Below are 13457 nucleotides of genomic sequence, written 5' to 3'. Positions count from 1 at the left end.
GACCATCACCAAGGAAATCAAGTGGGCATAACGTGCTGGAAAGGGCAGGGAATATATGTATTGACCTACTACAATCCAGTTCAAGACTGACTAGGAGTAGTAGGAGACAAAAGTGGCGGTGGCTATAACAGAGTGGGTTTCCACACAATTGTGTCAGAGTCAGACAGAATATGTGGACTTTGACGAAGAACAAGGAAAGATCTGGTGAGACAGGTGACGGAAGTAGCCCTATTCCTATCTTTTATACTTTTTTTTCCAAAGATGGGGTATTTCTCAGTCACTTTCTTGGATCCATATTGGCACAACCCTCACGACGTCAGACACCAGTGACGTAGGTTAGGTATACCAAAACATCCTACTCCAAAGTAGAGAGTTGTTCTAAGTTAAATTTTTAAAATTTTAACTGATTTTTTAGAAAAAAACGTCAAGATTTATAGTATCAAATTAATTTTATTAAATTTATCATAAATTATATTTTTATAAGATAGTCATTTTGTGTCATAGTTGAAACTTTCAGACGGACAGAGGGAGTAACTGTTATAATAGGACAGTGGGTGTGAAAGAAATACAGACACATGTTACATACCACAGGAATATTAGCACTAGTAGCTGAGGATAGTGGGCTGCACGGGCGAAGCATGGAAGTCCAGGTATCCCCTGCAACTCCAAAAATTCTTAAGGTCTAGCAAAATTTGGCATCGTGGGAGCCCAAGCATCCCCTCCACTTCTAAAAGTTCTTTAGGTCTAGCAAAATTTGGCCCTATGGACCCCCATGCTCTAAGATGAGGCACCATGACTAGCCCAAGAAGCCCACATTTTACACTACACCACTTCCTTTTAGTTGAAGCACCACAATGACATCGAACGCTTGAATCTGTCGCCACTTCCTTCCAAGCGACGCCTCGTTTGCGTCACTCGAGTCCGAGCCGTCGGGCTGGTAAAGACCTTCGATTAAGGTATTTGTGGGCCGTGTGAGTGGAGTTAGTGAATCGACGGGTTGATAAGGCGATTGTACTTGTGACGAAAGTGGCAGAGAAATGCCCAATATCTGGCGCATCCGACGTATCTATATTTAACTTTTTTTATTGAAATATCTATATTTGACTTTGAATCCTAGAAAGAAATCAGTACTCATATTTATTTGGTCTTATCTGGTCGAGTTTTATCATGGATATGACCTTGATGCATTTGAGAGGATGGATGGAGCATAGAAACCCTTGCGAGTCTCATATACTTCAAAAACATTTCTTTGCTGAGTGCCTCGGCCAAGACACTCGACGAAAAAATTACTTAAAAAAACAAAAAACTTTGTCGAGTGCCCAGTTCAGGCTCTTGGCAAAGGCCCTAACTCTAAAATAGGCCAACCGGCCCAACCAAGTATTCCTAACCAAAAGCGCCTATCGGAGCCGAGCCAAATTACCTCGGTGACCCCGATCGTCTTCCTTCACGCTACGTGTCTGCCTGCATCGCGTCGTCTCGCCACTGCATCGACTCTCTACCGCCCTGCTACCCTGACTCCATCGGCACCCCTAGGTATAACCCCTCTTCCGCACCATGGTCATAGATCACGTAACCCAGTTAGACATCTCCTGTCCGAAAGAGATACAGTTGGTGGCATGAATATCTTTGAATATCTACGATCGTTCTGTTTTGGATTGTCCATATTTTTTGGATAGCCCATGGATGTGTAGATAGGTTAGTTTCCATGGTCTACTCCGATCCAAGACAGGGTTTCGACATCACCTGCCTATTATTCTCCGAATACACACTCTTCCTATCAGAACGTGTATCGGGAGAACAACGATTAGGTGTTGCTGAAATTTTATCTCGGATAGGAGTAGAGCATGGAAACTAACCTTATCCATGCACGGGTGGGATTAGGACCTATCCTCACCTATTAGATAGTATGAAGGTCGTGTAGATGCAATTGATGGTTACATTACTCGCTGATATTTATGTTAGAGGATGGATGACTGCTAGTGGATGTACACGGGCTGGAAAAGTTAGAGTGAGTACACCGATGAATGGTTCCACAAGACCAAGGCTTTCTTGAACCGTGCATTTGGCAAGGCTCCTTAAGCGCATCAACTAGTTTTGTGTCTCTGCAACAAATGTGGAAACATGAGAAGGGCAAACAAGGTGGACATGGGTAAACATATTGTGAAGAATGGATTTATGTCGGGCTGCGCCTGGTGGGTGAAAGGTCCTAATATGGCTAGAGGGGGGGGTGAATAGCCTATTTAAAAATTCTACAAAAACACTAGAGCAAGAGGTTAGTAAATAACAAAGCGAAGCTTTTTGCTCTAGCTCTAAAGGGGTGTTTGCGAGCCACCTACCCAACAATTCTAGTTGCTATGATCACTATGCACACAAGAGCTAAGTCTCTACTTACACTAGAGAGCTACCTAAAGTTTCTATACAAGAAGTAAGCTACTCTAGTTTGCAAGAAAGTAAGAGAGAGTGTTTAAACTTTATACCACCGAGTAGAGGGGATGAACCAATCACAATATTATGAAGTCCAATCACCGGGAGAAATCCAATCAACAAACACAATGGGACACAAGATTTTTCTCCCGAGGTTCACGTGCTTGCCGGCACGCTACGTCCCCGTTGTGTCGACCAACACTTGGTGGTTCGGTGGCTAAGAGGTGTAGCACGAACCTCGTCCTCACTAGGACACCACAAGAACCTACCCACAAGTGAGGTAGCTCAATGACACGAGCAATCCACTAGAGTTACCTTTCGGCTCTCCGCCGGGGAAGGTACAAGACCCCTCACAATCACCGGGAGATGGCCACGAACAATCACCAACTCGTGCCAAAGCTCCTCCGCTGCTCCAAGCTGTCTAGGTGGCGGCAACCACCAAGAGTAACAAGAAAACCGCAGCTAGAACGATCCCCAAGTGCCACTAGATGCAATCACTCAAGCAAATGCACTTGGAATCACTCCCAATCTCACAAAGATGTATAATCTATGAAGGAGATGAGTGGGAGGTGTTTGCTTAGGCTCACAAGGATGTCAAGTATGTTAGAATGCCAAGGGTGTGTGCCCTAAGCCGGCCAACAACTATTTATAGACCCCTCAAACAAATAGAGCCGTTGGCTCTCTCACTGGGTCTAACTCGGGGTCACCGGACGCTCTTAAAGGGGCACCGGACGCTCAACACCAGCGTCCGGTGCTCCAACGTCAGCCGCGTGTCAGAGTCTAACGGTAACCTGCAGAGCACCGGACGCTGAGCAAGTAGGCACCGGACTCATGCGCAGAGAGCTCCGCAAACTCCCAGGGTCACCGGACGCAAGCCACCGGACGCACCCTCAGCGTCCGGTGCTCACCGGACCCATGCGCAGAGAGGGTCGCAAAACGCCCGCACACCGGACGCTAACCACCGGACGCTCAAGCCAGCGTCCGGTGCCTATCGTCCGGTGCCTTACCCTAGCTGGGCCAGGCACTGTCTGCACCGGACGCTCAGACGCAGCGTCCGGTGCTCCAGAAGCCAGCGTCCGGTGAGTGTTTTCTCAGCGAGAAACACTCCCGCGACTTCTCCAAATTTCCCACCGGCGCAATAGAAAATATGCACTTCATTTTCTCGAAAAGCGCCGAATCCCGCCTCGCAAGCTTGGCGGGAGGGAGAGAGGAACCCATCCTCTCTCTACCTTTCAAACTCCACCTCCTTCTCAAAGTGTACCAACACCACAAAGTGTAAACCAACTTGTGCACGTGTGTTAGCATTTTCACAATCATTTTCTTCGAAGGAGTTAAGTTAGCTCACTAGGTTCTAAATGCATGCACATGAACAATGACACCTAGTGGCTCTTGACAACTGCTTAGCCAAAGAATTTCCCTCTTTATAGTACGGCTATCTATCCTAAATGTGATCACACCCTCTATGGTGTCTTGATCACCAAAACCAAAACCCTAAGCAATACCTTTGCCTTGATCTCCAAAGGGTTTTGTTTTTCTCTTTCTTCTTTTCCAAGTTGAGCACTTGATCATCTTGTGGTCATCACCATCATCACCATGATTATCACTTGCTCCATCACTTGGCATGTACCAACCTCATTAAGTCTACACACACTTAGCATAGAGGTTAGTACTAGGGTTTCATCAATTATCCAAAACCAAACTAGAGCTTTCAATCTCCCCCTTTTTGGTAATTGATGACAACCCTTTTTACAAATATTTTCAATAAAATTTTCTTGGATTCATGTTGCTTGCCCAAGCATTTTACCATGTGCAAAGGTTATGGACAAGTTTCATAAACCCAAATTGGTAGCAATTGCTCCCCCTACATATGTGCTAAGAGTTTGGATTTGAAAGCTTGCACATATGCTTGAATAGGAAATATAGGAGTCAATTTCTACCAAATGATGCTAAGGTGTAAAGAATGGACCTTTGAAGCGTGATGCCAATCGGAGTTGCCAATATACACCATCCTTAGCACCATTAGTAACTAGACATTCACAAAACTAGAACACCTCGTGAGATCAACATTATAAACAAAGTTCTAGTACCACTTGTGAAATAACTAAAAGTCTAGTTACACTACCTATGCATGCTAGTTCTTCATTTCATCAATCAAGCCTACAACTAGCATACACCACACAAGCAAGGCATCGGAGAGAAAGCTTCTAAAGCTAAATGCAAATGCAAGCAACCATATGTGATGCACATACAAATGCAACATACAAGTTTATGATCTTGCTCCCCCTACTTGTGTGTTTCAAAAAAAAATTTAATTGATCCCCTTCTTTTATCATGTTACCTTCTTACCTTCTTTTATCATGTTACTCCCCTATCTTTAATCTTTGGGAAATTCTCTCCCCCTTTGTCATCAAAGACCACAAAAGGTGAGCTCAAATTTTAGATAGGTTAGTGTGAAACCATGTGAAGTGAGATCATTTTCCCAAATTGGTTCAATCTAGATTACTTGCCTAAGATATTTAACTCGGTTTGATCCAAGGACAAGCTTCTTCACACCTCCAAATAAGGGTTATCTTGCACCATGTTGAGTTAAACACTTATAGCTCATATTCTAGATCAAACACTAGGATTGCAAGCCCACAAACATGTCATATGCTACCACTAGATCGAATCAAGCATAGAGGCAATAGTGGTACCATATAAGCATCAAATTCATTTGATTTTCATGAATGAGCCTAAGACATGTAGGGAATGACTAGATGCACTAAGCAAGTCCTTAGCATAGCATGGATGACATGTCAAACAATTTTACCTTGCTTTGCTCGAAGGAGAGGCATGTCATAAAGTGGGGTGCATCAACACATATTTGAGAAGTCAAGTATGTTCAATTCATTCCTTAGCTTGCAAAACCTCTTCTCATCAAGTGGCTTGGTGAATATATCGGCAAGTTGATCATCGGTGCCTATACTTTCAATGCAAATGTCCCCTTTTTGTTGGTGATCTCTTATGAAGTGATGGCGGACATCTATGTGCTTTGTTCTTGAGTGTTGAACCGGATTGTTGGTGAGCTTCACGGCACTTTCATTGTCACATAGCAATGGCACTTGTTTAAAATTGATTCCAAAGTCCTTCAATGTTGCCTTCATCCATAGGATTTGTGCACAACAACTACCGGCCGCAATGTACTCCGCTTCGGCGGTTGATAGTGCAACACTATTTTGCTTCTTGGATGACCATGAGACAAGTGATCTTCCCAATAGTTGACATGTGCCCGATGTGCTTCTTCTCTCAACTTTGCATCCCGCATAGTCCGAATCGGAATATCCAACAAGTTCAAACTTTGCACCTTTGGGATACCATAAACCAACATTTTGTGTATGCTTCAAGTACCTCAATATTCTCTTTGTTGCCTTCAAATGACTTTCTCTTGGTGAGGCTTGGAATCTTGCACACATGCATACACTAAACATAACATCCGGTCTTGATGCGGTCACATAGAGTAGGCTTCCAATCATAGACCGATACAACTTTTGATCCACCATATTTCCACTTGTATCATTATCTAAGCTTCCATTTGTTCCCATTGGAGTGCTAATTGACTTTGCATCATCCATTCCAAACTTCTTGAGCATGTCTTTTATGTACTTGCCTTGACTCACAAATGTGCCATTCTTCAATTGCTTGATTTGAAGACCAAGGAAGTAGCTAAGCTCTCCAATCATTGACATCTCAAACTCATTAGCCATCATGTTGCCAAACTCCTCACAAAATTCTTGGTTGGTTGATCCAAATATGATATCATCAACATATATTTGCAACACAAACAAGTCTTTGCCAATCTTCTTGGTGAAGAGAGTGGTGTCAACCTTGCCCATCTTGAAACCTTTAGAGAGTAAGAAATCTCTCAATCTCTCATACCATGCTCTTGGTGCTTGCTTCAAACCATACAATGCCTTTCTTAGCTTGTAAACATGGTTGGGTTTCTTGTCATCCTCAAAACCGGAAGGTTGCTCAACATATACTTCTTCATTGATATAACCATTGAGAAATGCACTTTTCACATCCATTTGGTATAGCTTGATGTTATGAGCACAAGCATAGGCTAACAAGATCCTAATTGCTTCCAATCTTGCAACCGGGGCATATGTTTCACCAAAGTCAAGACCTTCAACTTGAGTATAGCCTTGTGCTACCAATCTTGCTTTGTTTCTTACAACTATCCCATCTTGATCTTGTTTGTTGCGAAAGACCCATCTAGTACCAATGACATTATGATCACTAGGCCTCTCAACTAATTCCCATACTTGATTTCTCTTGAAATTGTTGAGCTCTTCATGCATAGCATTTACCCAATCAACATCTCTCAATGCTTCATCAATCTTCTTTGGCTCAATGTGAGACACAAAGGAGAAATGCTCACAAAATGATGCTAGTCTTGATCTAGTTTGCACTCCTCTTTGAATATCACCTATGATATGATCCAATGGATGATCTCTTGCAATGTTTGTTGGTTGGAGTATTTGCACTTGATTGCTTGCACTTGGGTGATCATGAGATGATGTACTAGCTTGTTGATCTTGCACTTGAGTACCACTTGTACTAGCTTGATTTTGATCATGAGAACCACTAGCTTGCACATTAGAGGTAGGAAGCACTTGATCTTTGTCATCTTCAACATCAATCACCTCTCTAGGCCTTAAATCACCAATATCCATATTCTTCATTGCATCGGCCAATTGAGTGCCTCTCACATCATCTAGATTCTCATCTTCCTCTTGAGAGCCATTGGTTTCATCAAATTCAACATCATGCACTTCTTCAAGAGTACCACTAGCCAAATTCCAAACTCTATAAGCTTTGCTAGTAGTGGAGTAACCAAGCAAGAAACCTTCATCACATTTCTTTTCAAATTTACTCAATCTAGTGCCTTTCTTCAATATGTAGCATTTGCAACCAAAAACCTGAAAGTATGCAATGTTGGGCTTTCTTCCATTCAAAAGCTCATATGGAGTCTTCTCCATCATTGGGTGACAATAGAGTCGGTTGCTATAGTAGCAAGCCGTGTTGATTGCTTCGGCCCAAAAAGAATGACTCACATTGTATTCACTCAACATTGATCTTGCCATGTCAATCAAGGTTCTATTCTTCCTCTCAACAAGACCATTTGATTGTGGAGTATACTTGGCCGAGAATTGATGCCTAATGCCAAATTCATCACAAAGCTCATCAACTCTTGTATTCTTGAATTCACTTCCATTGTCACTTCTCACTTTCTTGATGGTTGTTTCAAACTCATTGTGTATTCTCTTGACAAATGATATGAAGGTTGCAAAAGCATCACTCTTGTCACTAAGAAAGAATACCCATGTGTATCTTGTGAAATCATCCACTATCACAAATCCATATTTGTTTCCACCAATGCTTGTGTATGTGGTTGGTCCAAATAAGTCCATGTGCAACAACTCAAATGCTTTGCATGTACTCATGATGCTCTTCTTTGGATGAGTGTTGCCAACTTGTTTTCTGGCTTGACATGCACTACAAAGCTTGTCTTTCTCAAATGTGACATCTTTCAATCCTCTAACAAGATCATGCTTGACTAACTTATTTAATTGTTTCATTCCAACATGACCAAGCCTTCTATGCCATAACCAACCCATGCTAGATTTAGTGAGCAAGCATGTTGACAATTGAGCTTCACTAGCATTGAAATCAACCAAGTATAGATTCTCATATCTAAAGCCTTTGAAGATCAAGTTAGAGCCATCTACACTTATGATCTCTACATCATCAACTCCAAATATGCATTTGAAACCAAGATCACAAAGTTGAGCTACGGATAGCAAGTTGAAGTTCAAGCTCTCTACTAGTAGCACATTGGAAATGCTCAAATCATTGGATATAGAAATTTTACCAAGCCCTTTGACCTTGCCTTTGCCATTGTCACCAAATGTGATACTATCAACACCATTGTCATCATTTGGATTGATTGAGTTGAACATTCTTGAATCACCGGTCATGTGTTGTGTGCACCCACTATCAAGCACCCAATGCCTTCCTCCGGCTTTATAGTTTACCTACAAAACAAATCAATGTTTCTTAGGTACCCATACTTGTTTGGGTCCTTGGAGGTTAGTGACTAAGCTTTTTGGTACCCAAATGGCCTTCTTCTTTGGACCCACAATTGGTGTACCAACAAACTTAGCATGCACACCCTTCTCACCCTTGGTAAGCACATAACAAGAATCAAAAGGAATGTAAGGTACATTAGCATTTTTCTTGTTCTTGTTTATTTTGTTGCAATTATGCTCTAGGTGCCCAACTTGCTTGCATTTGTTGCAATACCGACCATTGCTCTTCACAAAGCTAGGCTTGTGGCTTTCTTGCCTTTCTTGGGGGTATAGCCTAATCCCTCTTTGTTGAGAGAAAACCTTTGGCTACCCAAGCACTTTATCAAGCGGGCCTCACCACCATAGGCCTTGCCTAGGGCGTGAGTGAGCTCATCCACCTCTCTCTTGAGAGTCTCATTCTCAACCTTTAGTGAGGTATCACAAGTGACACTAACACTAGAAGTAGAGGTAGAGTTGGTGGTGGTGGATGAAGACCTACAAGAAGAGTTAGTGGCAATAACAATAGGTGGGTTGGGTGATTCTTTAATTAAGTCACATGTTGTGCCCACATCACATGATACAACAACCTTTTCCTTGTTCTCTTCTAATAACAAGGAGTGAGCTTCCTCAAGCTTGGTGTGAGCCTTACCAAGCTTCTCATGGGCTTCCACTAGCCTCTCATGATTAGCATTGAGCTCATCAAAGGATTGTTCAAGAGCTTTTAACTTCTTGGCCAATTCTTTGCACTTCTTGTTTTTAGATTGAATAAGTGAATCGGCTTGTTCTAACATGTCCATGAGTTGTTCATTAGTGAATTCATTTTCATCATCACTATCACTATCATGTTCATGTTCAGTTTCACTTTCACTCTCATCATATTGTACCTTGTGGCCCTTGGCCATGAAGCATGAAGGAGTGTCGAAGAGTGATGGCTTGTTGATAGCAATGCTTGCAAGCGCCTTCTTCTTGGATGCCTTGTCATCATCACTAGAATCATCATCCGAAGAAGCATCACTATCCCATGTTACAACATAGGATCCACCCTTCTTCTTCTTCTTGAAGACCATCTTATTCTCTTTCTTTTCTTTCTTCTCCTTCTTGTTCTTCTTGTCATGCTCATCATTGTCACTATTGTAAGGACAATCCGCCACAATATGATCGGGGCTCTTGCACTTATAGCATAGCCTCACATGCTCCTTGTTCTTGAAGTGATCTCTTCTCTTTCTTGTGTGATAGCCCTTCTTCTTCATCATCTTGCCAAACTTGCGGACGAAGAGTGCTAGTGCTTCATCATCACTATCATCATTGGAGCACTTCTCATCACTTGATTCTTCTTTCTTGGCCTTGCCCTTGTTCTTGCTCTTGGATGAAGAGCTAGCTCTGAATGCTACACTCTTTTTCTTCTTGTCATCATCATCCTTCTTTATGGCCTCATCATCATCATTGTCATTGTATTGATCTTCGGTCATGACATCTCCAAGTACCTCATTGGGAGATACACCGGTCAATCCACCTCTAAAGATGATTGTTCTCAATGTCTTGAACCTCTTGGGCAAGGACATCAAGAACTTGTGAATGAAGTCCTCATCCTTCACTTTCTCACCAAGGCCCTTGAGATCATTTATGATGACTTGGAGCCTATAGAACATCTCTGGTATGGACTCATCATCCTTCATCTTGAAGTTTGAAAGCTTGTCCTTGAGCATATACAACTTGGCACTTTTTACCGTTGTAGTGCCCTCATATGTTTCTTCAAGCCTTGTCCACACTTCACTAGCCTTCTCAAGATCTTTGACTTGTTCAAATACCTTTGAATCAATGCCATTGTATATTGTGTTGAGAGCCATAGTATTGCATTGCTTGTTTGCTCTCTCATTGTTGGTGGGGTTAGCCGGATCAAGAATCACAAAGTCATTTTCGGTGACTTCCCACACTCTATCATTTATTGATCCAAGATACATTTTCGTCTTTCTCTTCCAATAGTCAAAAGAACTTGTGCCATCAAAGAACGGTGGTTTGCCCCCAACATGGTTGAACACTATTTGAGCCATAATTTGAGCACCGAGGTTGTTAAGCCTTCACAAAACGGTGACCACGGCTCCGATACCACTTGAAAGGTCCTAATATGGCTAGAGGGGAGGGTGAATAGCCTATTTAAAAATTCTACAAACTCACTAGAGCAAAAGGTTAGTAAATAACAAAGCGAAGCTTTTTGCTCTAGCTCTAAAGGGGTGTTTGCAAGCCACCTACCCAACAATTCTAGTTGCTATGATCTCTATGCACACAAGAACTAAGCTACACAAGTCAAAGTAAGCAACTAAACTAATTACACTAGTTTGCGGTAAGTAAAGATAAGATGAGATATTTATACCGCCGTGTAGGGGATGAACCAATCACCAATATAAACAATCAAGCACTGGGAGAATGCCAATCAAACACAATTGAGACACCAATTTTTCTCCCGAGGTTCACGTGCTTGCCAGCACGCTACGTCCCCGTTGTGTCGACCAACACTTGGTGGTTCGATGGCTAAGAGGTGTAGCACGAACCTCGTCCTCACTAGGACACCACAAGAACCTACCCACAAGTGAGGTAGCTCAATGACACGAGCAATCCACTAATGTTGCCTTTGGCTCTCCGCCGAGGTAGGCACAAACCTCTCACAATCACCGGGAGGTGGCCACGAACAATCACCAACTCGTGCCAATCCTCCTCCGCTGCTCTAAGCCATCTAGGTGGCGGCAACCACCACGAGTAACAAGAAAACCGCAGCCAAATCGATCCCCAAGTGCCACTAGATGCAATCACTCAATCAAATTCACTTGGAATCACTCCCAATCTCACAAAGATGTTTAATCTATGAAGGAGATGAGTGGGAGGTGTATGCTTAGGCTCACAAGGATGTCAAGTATGTTAGAATGCCAAGAGGGTGAGCCCCAAGCCGGCCAAACACGTATATATAGCCCCTCAAACAAATAGAGCCGTTGGCTCTTTCACTGGGTAAACTGCGGGATCACCGGACGCTCTTAAAGGGGCACCGGACGCTCAACACCTGCGTCCGGTGCTCCTAAGTCAGCCACGTGTCACCTTTCGAAACGCTCGTGTCAGAGTCTAACGGTCACCTGCAGTGCACCGGACGCTGAGCAAGTTGGCACCGGACGCGTCCGGTGCACACCGGACCCATGTGCAGAGAGCTCCGCAAACTCGCAGGGTCACCGGACGCTAAGCACCGGTAGCGTCCGGTGCTCACCGGACTCATGCGCAGAGAGGGTCGCAAAACATCCGCATACTGGACGCTAACCACCGGACGCTCAAGCCAACGTCCGGTGCCTATCGTCCGGTGCCTTACCCTAGCTGGTCCAGGCATTGTCTGCACCGGACGCTCAGACTTAGCGTCTGGTGCCTCAGTGGCCAGCGTCCGGTCACTCACGCGACTTCTCCAAATTTTCCCACCGGCACAATAGAAAATATGCTTCATTTTTTCAAAAGCGCCGAATCCCGCCTCGCAAGCTCGGCGGAAGGGAGAGAGGAACCCATCCTCTCTCTACCTTCCAAATTCCACCTCCTTCTCAAAGTGTGCCAACACCACAAGTGTAAACCAACAAGTGTGCACGTGTGTTAGCATTTTCACAAACATTTTCTTTGAAGGAGTTAAGTTAGCTCACTAGGTTCTAAATGCATGCACATGAACAAAGACACCTAGTGGCACTTGATAACCGCTTAGCCAAAGAATTCCCCTCTTTATAGTACGGCTATCTATCCTAAATGTGATCACACCCTCTATGGTTTCTTGATCACCAAAACCAAAACCCTAAGCAATACCTTTGCCTTGATCTCCATAGGGTTTTGTTTTTCTCTTTCTTCTTTTTCAAGTTGAGCACTTGATCACTTTGTGGTCATCACCATCATCACCATGATCATCTCTTGCTCCATCACTTGGCATGTACCAACCTCATTAAGTCTACACACACTTAGCATAGAGATTAGTATTAGGATTTCATCAATTATCCAAAACCAAACTAGGGCTTTCAAAGGCTTTGAGCGTCGTGCCCATGGGTCTCAGGAAAAAAAAACACTTTGTCGAGTGCCGCCACCATGGCACTCGGCACTCGACATATAAATCCTAAAAAAACTTTGCCGAGTGTCCAATCAGTTGACACTTGGCAAAGAAATTCCAAAAAGAACTTTGCCGAGTGTCTAGTCAGGGACATTCGGCAAAGAAATTCCAAAAAATATTCGTTGAGTGTATGCCCAGAGGGCGCTAGGCAAAGACGCTGTCACTTTGTCCGACGTCATGACAGTGTCGTTTTCTTTACTATGTGTTGCGATGGCACTTGGCAGTTGGCATAGTCTTTGCTGAGCGCGTGACAAATGACACTCGGCAAAATAGGCTTTATCGATCATTTTTTCACGGAGTTCCTTTTGCTGATTGCAAAAGAGGCTTTGCCGAGTGCCGGCTCAATTCTAGTAGTGCTAGTGTGTTCATTTTTGCACACTTATCTGTTTGACTATGTTTCGTTACTGGTATACGTGCCATTTCTTCTCTTGCATTACTAGGACCTATTAAAACTTCTTTAACACATATATTAGTTCCGAATTTGTGTTGTAATCCAATCACCAAAAGTTAAGATGTGATCATGTAATATGGGCACATAATCATTACACTCTTTACACAAATTTTTTACGGGTACGGTGGACATACATACACCTGACGCGGCACAGTATGGATGCCTAAACAAATTAAACATACAATTGTTTAACGGTTTTGTAGAAGCACCACTGATTCTCGTTGACTTATGTTGCCCTTTTTGACAAATTCAACAGCAGGTTTTGTGCGGCTGATTACATTTCATTGGCCTTTTTAATCCATTCCAACACTGGGCCCTGTAGCCTTTGAGGTGCGAGTGCAACCCACGGTTTCAGGAA

The sequence above is a fragment of the Sorghum bicolor genome, chromosome 1 (genome assembly GCF_000003195.3).
Source record: "Sorghum bicolor cultivar BTx623 chromosome 1, Sorghum_bicolor_NCBIv3, whole genome shotgun sequence".
Lineage (NCBI taxonomy): Eukaryota > Viridiplantae > Streptophyta > Magnoliopsida > Poales > Poaceae > Sorghum > Sorghum bicolor.
The sequence above is the reverse complement of the archived record's forward strand: the minus strand, read 5'-3'. Positions refer to the sequence as shown.